The sequence below is a fragment of the Triticum urartu genome, chromosome 7, assembly GCF_003073215.2.
Source record: "Triticum urartu cultivar G1812 chromosome 7, Tu2.1, whole genome shotgun sequence".
NCBI lineage: Eukaryota > Viridiplantae > Streptophyta > Magnoliopsida > Poales > Poaceae > Triticum > Triticum urartu.
In genome coordinates, this window is record NC_053028.1 from 343,991,344 (window position 1) to 344,001,392 (window position 10,049).

Below are 10,049 nucleotides of genomic sequence, written 5' to 3' on the forward strand. Positions count from 1 at the left end.
CACTACAGATCATTAGGAAATGAAACATAGTAATGACCAAGGTCCTCCTCGAACTCCCACTTGAGTTCGGTAGCATCACCTACCCTGGCATCATCGGCACCTGCAACTGTTTGGAAGTATCTGTGAGTCACCAGGACTCAACAATCTCACAGCCGCGAGATAAAGACTATTTAAGCTTATGGGTACGATAATGTAATGAGGTGGAGCTGCAGCAAGAACTAAGCAAAATATGGTGGCTAACATATGCAAATAAGAGTAAGATGAGAAGCTACGCAATGGTCGTGAAGCTAGAAGTGATCAAGAAGTGATCCTCAAACTACTTATGTTCAATGATAACCCAAAACCGTGTTCACTTCCCGGACTCCGCCGAAAAGAGACCATCACGACTATACACGCGGTTGATTCATTTTAATTAAGTCAAGTGTCAAGTTCTCTACAACCAGATATTAACAAATTCCCATCTGCCACATAACCACGGACACGGCTCTCGAAAGTTTATACCTTGCAGGTGTGTCCCAAATTAGCCCATCACAAGCTCTCACGATCAATGAAGGATATTCCTTCTCCTGGGAAGACCCGATCAGTCTTGGAATCCCGGTTAAAAGACATTTCAACAATGGTAAAAAAAGACCAGCAAGACCGCCCGATGTGCCGACAAATCCCGATAGGAGTCGCACGTATCTCATTCTTAGGGCACATCGGATGGGACAAGCTACGACTAAAACCAGCCCTCAAGTTTCCTCGAGGTGGCCCCGCAGGCTGCCCAGTTCAGACCAACACTCAGAGGAGCACTGGCCCGAGGGGTTAAAATAAAGATGACCCTTGGGTTTGCAACCCCAAGGGAAAGTTATAGGTTGTTCGGCAAATGTAAAACCAAGGTTGGGCCTTGCTGGAGGAGTTTTATTCAAAGCGAACCGTCAAGAGGCTCCCATAACCCCAACCGCGTAAGGAACGGAAATTCAAGGAACATAACACCGGTATGAAGGAAACTAGGGCGGCAAGAGTGGAACAAAACACCAGGCATAAGGCCGACCCTTCCACCCTTTACTAAGTATATAGATGCATTAATTAAAATAAGAGATAATGTGATATCCCAACATATCCATGTTCCAACATGGAACAAACTTCAACTTCACCTGCAACTAAGAACGCTTTAAGAGGGGCTGAGAAAAAACGGTAACTTAGCCAAACAACGGTTTGCTAGGAAGGTAGGTTAGAGGCTTGACATGGCAATATGGGAGGCATGATATAACAAGTGGTAGGTAGCGCGACATAGCGATAGAATGAACAACTAGCAAGCAAAGATAGAGGTGAGATCAAGGGTATGGTCATCTTTCCTGAGATCCCACAAAGAAGAAGAACGAGTCCATGAAGAAGACGAACGAACATACTCGAACGGATCCACACAAACGCAACGTAATCGAAACTATCGAGAAGAAGCACAACCACAAAGAAGCAAACAACATAGTAAACAACCAAGCATAATCATGGCATGATGCACAATCAAGTATGATGCATGTCCGGTTTAATGATTCAAGGCATGGAAAAGTGCAACAAACAATACTACAAATTAAGTGGAGCTCAATATGCAACGAGTTGCATATTGACGAAACACCACATTCAATCATTTAGTTTGCTCTTGTTTATGTACCCAAAAATATTAAATGAGGCTGGATCCAACAAACAACAATTCCGGTAAATCCCCATATGCATATTCAAAAGTTGGTACTGTTCTTCCCTATACACAATTTTAGAGTTGTTAAACAGCAAAAGTAAGTGCATCATGTTAATCTATGCATTTTTTCATCCCATTTACATATAAAGGTTATTAAATTTGGAGCTACGGTTAATTAGTTATGAAATAAATCATTTTAACATGGTATTTAAGCAAATTAATGCAAACAACAATTTAAACATTTCAAACATGGATGAAACATGCATATTATGAAACTAGACAAAATTCTAAGCATTTTACATATATAATGTTTTTACATATGATGCACGGTTGTAGAGTATTTATATGCATGAACACGCAGGACTTTTATGCAAAACAGTAATCCCTGGTTAAACGGTTAAATTCGTCCCGAGGAAAAAAAACGCTATACGGGCCAAATCTGGCTAACAGGCCAAACAAGCAGGCACTGGGGCAGCTCACCCATGGGCCAAGGCCCACTCGGTGGAGAGGTGGACCGGTTGGGGATGTGGCCCAGGTGCACTGGAGGAATAGTCAACGTGAGGCAGGGGATCGAACGAGCTTCTCGTCTCCTCACTCGAGCTCGAGCACCTAGCGAAGACAAACGCTGCGGCAAGAAACTCCGGCAGGTGGGAGAGCAACTTGGGGAGGCAGATCTGAGGCGGACGAGCTCCAGGATGGGCGCGGCAGGGGAGCGATCAATGAGAGCGGGGGTGTGGCCGATGCGGGTCGTGGTCCTTCTAGTCAATGCAAAGGATGTTGACTCCGTTGCTTCTTGATGTGAGCCTGACGGGCGGCGAGACGAGGAAGGTAGTGCGCACGGTGGCAAGAGTTCCGGGACGGAGGAAAGCTCTTGGTGGCGACGGCTGGTCATGAAGACGGACTTGGCGCGGGCGGAGGCGCGCTAGAACGAGCGAGTCCCTGCTTGAAGAAGAGGAAGCAGAGGCCGATGCGACGAGAAGCAGGGGACGCAGCGGCAGCCTGGTGCGGCTGGGATTCCGGAGAAGGGTTACACGACAGGGAGGGTCTTGGTCATCAGTGTGGTGGCACGCCTCGGCGGGGTTGGAGGAGGCCGAGGTGGCTTGGCGTGGGAACTCCGACAAGGTAGGATAGGAGGCGGCTTGGCGCCGGAGATGATGATGGGCAGGCGCGGAGGATGAGGTCATGGGGTCGAGGACGACGGATCCATCCGATCCCATGGTGGATCCAGCGCGAAACAACTGTGCTGGTGCCTGAAGCCTCCTGGATGCCATGGCGGGCTCCCTGGGAGGTCTCTACGAGGTCGGAAATGCATATGAGGAACGAAGGAAAAGAATAGAATGGAAGGGAGGCGGGGCGGCGCTGTCCCTTGTGGTGGTTGCCGGCAGCAGTACTGGTCGTCGGGCAACAAGGTGATGAGGAGGCGCTCCGGTGGATGGGTCGAGTGACGGGAGGATTGGGTGGATCGGGAGGGATCCTGATGGAGAGAGTGGAGGCTGAAAACAAAGTTGATGCGGGATGGATCCCGAGGAAGGAGAGTGGAGGATGACTGGCAGCGACGCGATGGGACAAGGGGCTAGGTTTTAGGGTTACTGCCTAGGAGGTTGGCCTATATATAGTAGGAGGTCCAAAAGAGGGCTAGATCAGACCCTCCAATTTAAATCGGACGGTAGAGAAAAATAGGTTAGGTAAACCAAACAAATAACTGAAGATATTTTGGGGATGATCCGGACCCAATGGTGACGACTTCCCGGGTCGGGTTCAGGGGAGTTTCGGACGCAGGCGATGGGTCGATGCACTAAGCAAAGAGGGGTTAGGTGGTCTGACAAGAGGGAATCAAAAACCCGGCAGGTCTCAGAATGGTCAACGACGAGAACAGAGAGGACCGATAACTAGGAACGGATGTAGGTTTTATGAAAACATGCAAAGGCAGTGCACATGATGCTCTGATGAAATGCAACAAACAAAACAATTCACACGGCGATAACGAAATAACTGGAAGGCTTCTGGAGCGTTGGTCTCGGGTCGTCACGACACTCCTCCGCATACAAGAGATCTCGCCCCGAGATCTATGAATGGCACCGGAGAGAAGCGGGAGAGGAAAAGGTAAAAGAAAGTAGCTTCTTCGACAAACGATTGAAACCACGAACCTTGAGAGGCTAAACAAATTGAAAGAAAGAATACAACGAAGATGAACAAAGTTGAAAACACTCTGTTAGAAAAGAGGAACAAGGAACATTGCGAGAACCTTGTAGGTTGAAGGACATGAAATGAGAGCTTAACGGACCAAGAGAATATGAAAGCACACCGATAGAAAAGAGAAACAAAGAACACCATGTGAACCTTGGAGTTTGCAAAGCTATGGATGACGAGAACAATGCACAAGAAGTACATGCAAGCACTCCGGTTAAAATGAGATGTACAAGGAACGATAAAGATCAATTGCTACAACACTCCAGTTGGAAATGGAAGGCATAGAATATGAACTTGGCAAAATGAAAGCACTTGGATGAGTGTACGGTTAGAAGAGGACTGATAGACACAAGACTCCGGCTAAAACAAGATAGAGAAGGAATAAGAATGGTATAATTTGGGCAACAATCTGGCTGTAAATGGAAGGAATTGAACATGAACTTTACAAGATGAGAGGATACTTGATGAAATCAACAACACACTGCCTCCAGAACTACTAAAATAATGGCACAAGGGGTAAGAAAGATTTCAGACGGCAACCCGGTTGAGAAGGGAGGCAAAACTTGATAAGATGAGAGAACTTGAATGGAGGACATGACACTCCGGTTGAATGGATAAGCAAAGGAAAGGACATGATCTTGACAAAAATGGGATGCTGGGTTGAATAGTGCAACATCACCATGCCTCCGGGGTGAGATAATAGAAGCTAGATCGTTAGGAAGAAAGATAGTAGAAGAAAAAGATAACTTCTACAACAAATGAATTCGAAGGCATCCTTAAAGAATGATTGACTCGATTTGTTGAAAATTAAACAACAAAAGAATAAGGTTGTTGTGGGCTTATGGAAAACGTCTCAAAATTATGAGGTGAAATTCTGCCACTAACGAAAACAATAGATTGGATTGATATCTACAAGGAGACGAGAAACTTATTACACCGGGAGGATAAATGAAGAACTTGGGTAATTTATAAGCATCATAAATACAACAATCCTTAGGGAAAGCTTTAGGTGAAATATAACCCAAGATAACTCCAATGAAGAGATTGATCGGTTTCAAAGGATCTCGTGAACGAATTGAAAATGATGGGTTTAAAATATGTAATTCTGGACAACTTATGAATCATGAAACACGAAGGGAAATTATCAAGAGTGACATAGCACCACCTCAGATGATAAGAGACAAAGAATTGAAGTACGGAATGCAAGATGAAGAATGCTTGAACTACTCAAAACAAGACATGTGTTGAACACCATGTTTATTTAGAGTATAGCTTGGCGGAACTTAACTTCGAGAGAAATCTTGAAGAATAATTGAGGAATGAAAAGAATCCTTGACGAACCACCATGTAGAGCCTCCATGAAGAACTCCGGTAATAAAAGGAAAGAGAAGTTAAGAACACAAGGTCCATGAAGAACTGCAGTAATAAAAGGAAATAGAAGTTGAGAACACAAGGTGAAGCCTTGCGATGATTTAGAAGGAGCTTTAGGATGATATAATGAGAAAACTTGGAACTCCAGAACAGAAAAAAATTAAGGATCTCGAACCGATAAATGTGACATGATGAACAACTCTCGAAAGAAGAAACTATATCACTTGGATGAAACAATAATACGAATTATGTTATGCATATCCTTCACCAATTTCAATTGATGAAAAGCAACGGCATTGGCATACTACTTATTCTCGTAGAAAGGATTAAGAGAGATATAACGTAAACTCAAAGGACCACCGATAGGATTTGTAAACAACGAATGAATTGATATGATAACGAAGGAAGAGAGATCTTAAACGAACCACCGTAAGAATTGAAAATGGAAGTAACAAAGGCACAATTCACCGGGAAGAATTTGGAAAACGAATGAAGATACTTGAGGGAATTTAGATACATGAGAACGAATAGATCATGAACTGATTAGAGGATGTTCGAACGATTCACCGGTAAGATTTGGAGAACGAGAGCTGAAAGCTGAGAATGAATAAATCTTCTGTAATGATGGCCTTTGGAGAATCAAACTGAAAAGACTCCTAAATTGCTCCGGATGGGTGAAAAGAATTCTCACAATCGAAAACAATTATGAGAGGATGGCATAATTCTAGAACCACAAATCTTGAGAGAACGGACCAAGATTTAAGAGGAACTCTTCTTCGTTCTTCAAAATCCGAGAATGACGACAAGAAACACCACCATGATTTGTTGAGGCACTCTGGAATGAAGAATAGAAAGGTTGAGCGAAAGATGAAAAAATTTGAAACAATCTTGGAAAAAACATATGACTGATGAAAATCCATTTTTACGTCACACTTTGAAAAGAATTTGGGAATATCACCCAAAAATTAGAAGAGTCGGGTAAGAACCTAGAAAAGACCTATGGGTTAGGGCCCACTCAAAAGAAACACCTTCGAACGATTACTTGAAAGGGAGATTGTACCAGTTGATTTAAATGGCTTGAATGAGATAACAACCTCGAGATAGCTTGAACGGATTAGGAATGAAAACACGAATCCCCTGAGATATCTTCCATACTCCGGAACAAATGAATAGAGTGAAGTTAACAATTATGAGATGCTTAGATAATAGCTTCCAACATGGAAATCATGTGAAACAAGAGGAAGAGATATGATCAACAATGAATCTTGATTTTTGACCACCCGAGAAGAAAGAGAACGAAGAATGATGAACTTGAAGCTTCTTTAGTATCTTCCTGAGGAAACACCGGATAAGAACATTGATGGAAAAGAATGGAGAGAATTCCCATCAATAAAAGGATGCTTGATTAAGAAATCTGAGTCCTTGAAGAAAAAGGGTGGGAGGGCGGGGAAACAAAGACAACTTGGGGGAGGATGAAATGAACAATGTTGGGAAAAACCAAGAGGTGATCTTGCGGATGTTGAAATGATCGGATCCACTTGACGAGAAACACACCGGTTGAAAAGATTGACATGACAATCTCGATTATCATGATGGATTGGTATTCACATAGGAGTATGAGAACACCTCTTAGGAAAGGTATGGAATCAAACACTTGACATTGAAGCAACTCGAATACCACAACTCAAAACAAAACAAAGGATTGGCTTAGGAAATAAGCGGGAAACAAACATATGATAGACCCCATATCGTATCATGTGTATGTTGGAAAGATATCCTACGTGATACTTGAACTCCCACCTATTAACTCCCAAACTTTCTGGTTATGCAATCTGGTATTGGGGATACAGGGAGGCACAATATATATCACACAACTAACAAGCCCTATGCACTAATTGTATCCATCCATCAACACATAACCAAGAAAACTCCGGAAATCTTGTACCTCAACCTCCGAAAAGCATCCGTTATATGAGTGATGGCAATACTCCCGAACTCCCGCCCCAGTACTGGGTGGCATCGAGGTTATCTCACCAACAAATGCATAAAATAGATTCTCGATGTCGGCGAACTCAGGCATTCCAGAACTGCAACGATAAAATTGTGACGACAACACCTCGGAGCTCAACTCCCCGGGACACTGCCACAACCCCTAAATGTCAGGAGGAACCAAGAACAATGTTCTCGTCACAAGAATATCGGAACGATTCCAAGATACCTGTGTGATCCTAATTTTTTTCGTGAAATTTGAGGAGAGGAAAATCAAAACTTCTATGTCAAGAGGCCTCACCAGAGCGACGAAGGGACAGGGGAGCAAAAAGAATGCTACTCTCTGATATATATAATCCTATGACTCAAAACATTTTTGTTCTATACTAAACAACGTCAGCGATTCGATCAAGCAGGGGGCTCCTAAGTCGGGGATGGCTCTGATACCAACTTGTAATGCCAATGATGCGTCTATATCTCCCACATGTCGAGGCACGACTTAGAGGCATGACCGCATTGTGGTTTTATCGCAAGAGGGTGCTATTCACACAATCCCATGTACTGAATAAGAAAGGGATAAAGAGTTGGCTTACGATCGCCAAGTCACACAAACAACAAGTTAAACATACATCATCTAGAGTACAATCAAGGTCCGACTACGGAACCAAAATAAAAGAAGACAACCCCAAATGCTAGATCCCCGATCATGCCAACTGGGCTCCACTACTGATCATCAGGAAACGAAACATAGTAACGACCAAGGTCCTCCTCGAACTCCCACTTGAGTTCGGTAGCATCACCTGCACTGGCATCATTGGCACCTGCAACTGTTTGGAAGTATCCGTGAGTAACGAGGACTCAGCAATCTCACACCGCGCGAGATCAAGACTATTTAAGCTTATGGGTAGGATAAGGTAATGAGGTGGAGCTGCAACAAGAACTAAGAAAAATATGGTGGCTAACATACGCAAATAAGAGTACGATGAGAAGTTAGGCAACGGTCGTGAAGCTAGAAGTGATCAAGAAGTGATCCTGAAACTACTTACGTTCAATCATAACTCAAAACTGTGTTCACTTCCTGGACTCGGCCGAAAAGGGACCATCACGGCTACACACACAATTGATTCATTTTAATTAAGTCAAGTGTCAAGTTCTCTACAACCGGATATTAACAAATTCCCATCTTTCACATAACCTCGGGCACGGCTCTCAAAAGTTTATACCCTGCAGGGGTGTCCCAACTTAGCCGATCACAATCTCTCATGATCAACGAAGGATATTCCTTCTCCCGGGAAGACCCGGTCAGTCTCGGAATCCCGGTTACAAGATATTTCGACAATGGTAAAACAAGACTAGCAAGACTCACCAATGTGCCGACAAATCCTGATAGGAGACGCACGTATCTCATTCTCAGGGCACACCGGATGGGACAAGCTACGAGTAAAACCAGCACTCAAGTTTCCCCGAGGTGGCCCCGCAGGCTGCCTGGTTCGGACCAACACTCAGAGGAGCACTGGCCCGGGGGGGGGTTAGAATAAAGATGACCCTCAGGTTTGCAACCCCAAGGAAAAGTTATAGGTTGTTAGGCAAATGTAAAACCAAGGTTTGGCCTTTCTGGAGGAGTTTCATTCAAAGCGAACTGTCAAGAGGGTCCCATAACCCCAACCGCGTAAAGAACGCAAAATCAAGGAACATAACACCGGTATGACAGAAACTAGGGCGGCAAGAGGTGAACAAAACACCAGGCATCAGGCCGAGCCCTCCACCCTTTACCAAGTATATAGATGCATTAATTAAAATAAGAGATAATGTGATATTCCAAGATATCCATGTTCCAACATGGAGCAAACTTCAACTTTACCTGCAAATAACAACGCTATAAGAGGGGCTGAGGAAAAGCGATAACTTAGCCAAACAACTATTTGCTAGCAAGGTGGGTTAGAGGCTTGACATGGCAATATAGGAGGCATGATATAACAAGTGGTAGGTAGCGGGACATAGCGATAGAACGAACAACTAGTAAGCAAAGATATAAGTCATATCGAGGATATGGTCATCTAGCCTGAGATCCTGCAAGGAATTAGAACGAGTCCATGAAGAAGACGAACCAACGTACTCAAATGGATCCTCACAAACGCAACGTAACCAAAAATATCGAGAAGGAGCACAAGAGGAAAGAAGCAAACAACATAGTAAACAACCAAGCATAATCATGGCATGATGCATGTCCGGTTTAATGGTTCATGGCATGGCAAAGTGCAACAAACAATACTACAAATTAAGTGGAGCTCAATATGCATCGAGTTGCATATTGACGAAATACCACATTCAATCATTTAGTTTGCTCTTGTTTATGTACCCAATCATATTAAATGTTATTAAACATGGCAAGCGGTGAAACATAAGTAAACTACACATTTAGGCATTTTAAATGAGGCCGCAACCAACAAATAGCAATTCTAGTAAATCATCATATACATATTCCAAAGTTGGTACTGTTCTGCCCTATACACAATTTTAGAGTTGTTAAACAGCAAAAGTAAGTGCATCATGTTAATCTATGCATTTTTCCACCCCATTTACATATAATGGTTATTAAATTCGGAGCTACGGTTAATTAGTTACGAAATAAATCATTTTAACATGGTATTTAAAAAAATTAATGCAAACAACAATTTAAACATTTCAAACATGGATGAAACATGCATATTATGAAACTAGACAAAATTCTAAGCATTTTACATATATAATGTTTTTACATATGATGCACGGTTGTGGAGTATTTATATGCATGAACACGAGGGACATTTATGCAAAACAGTAA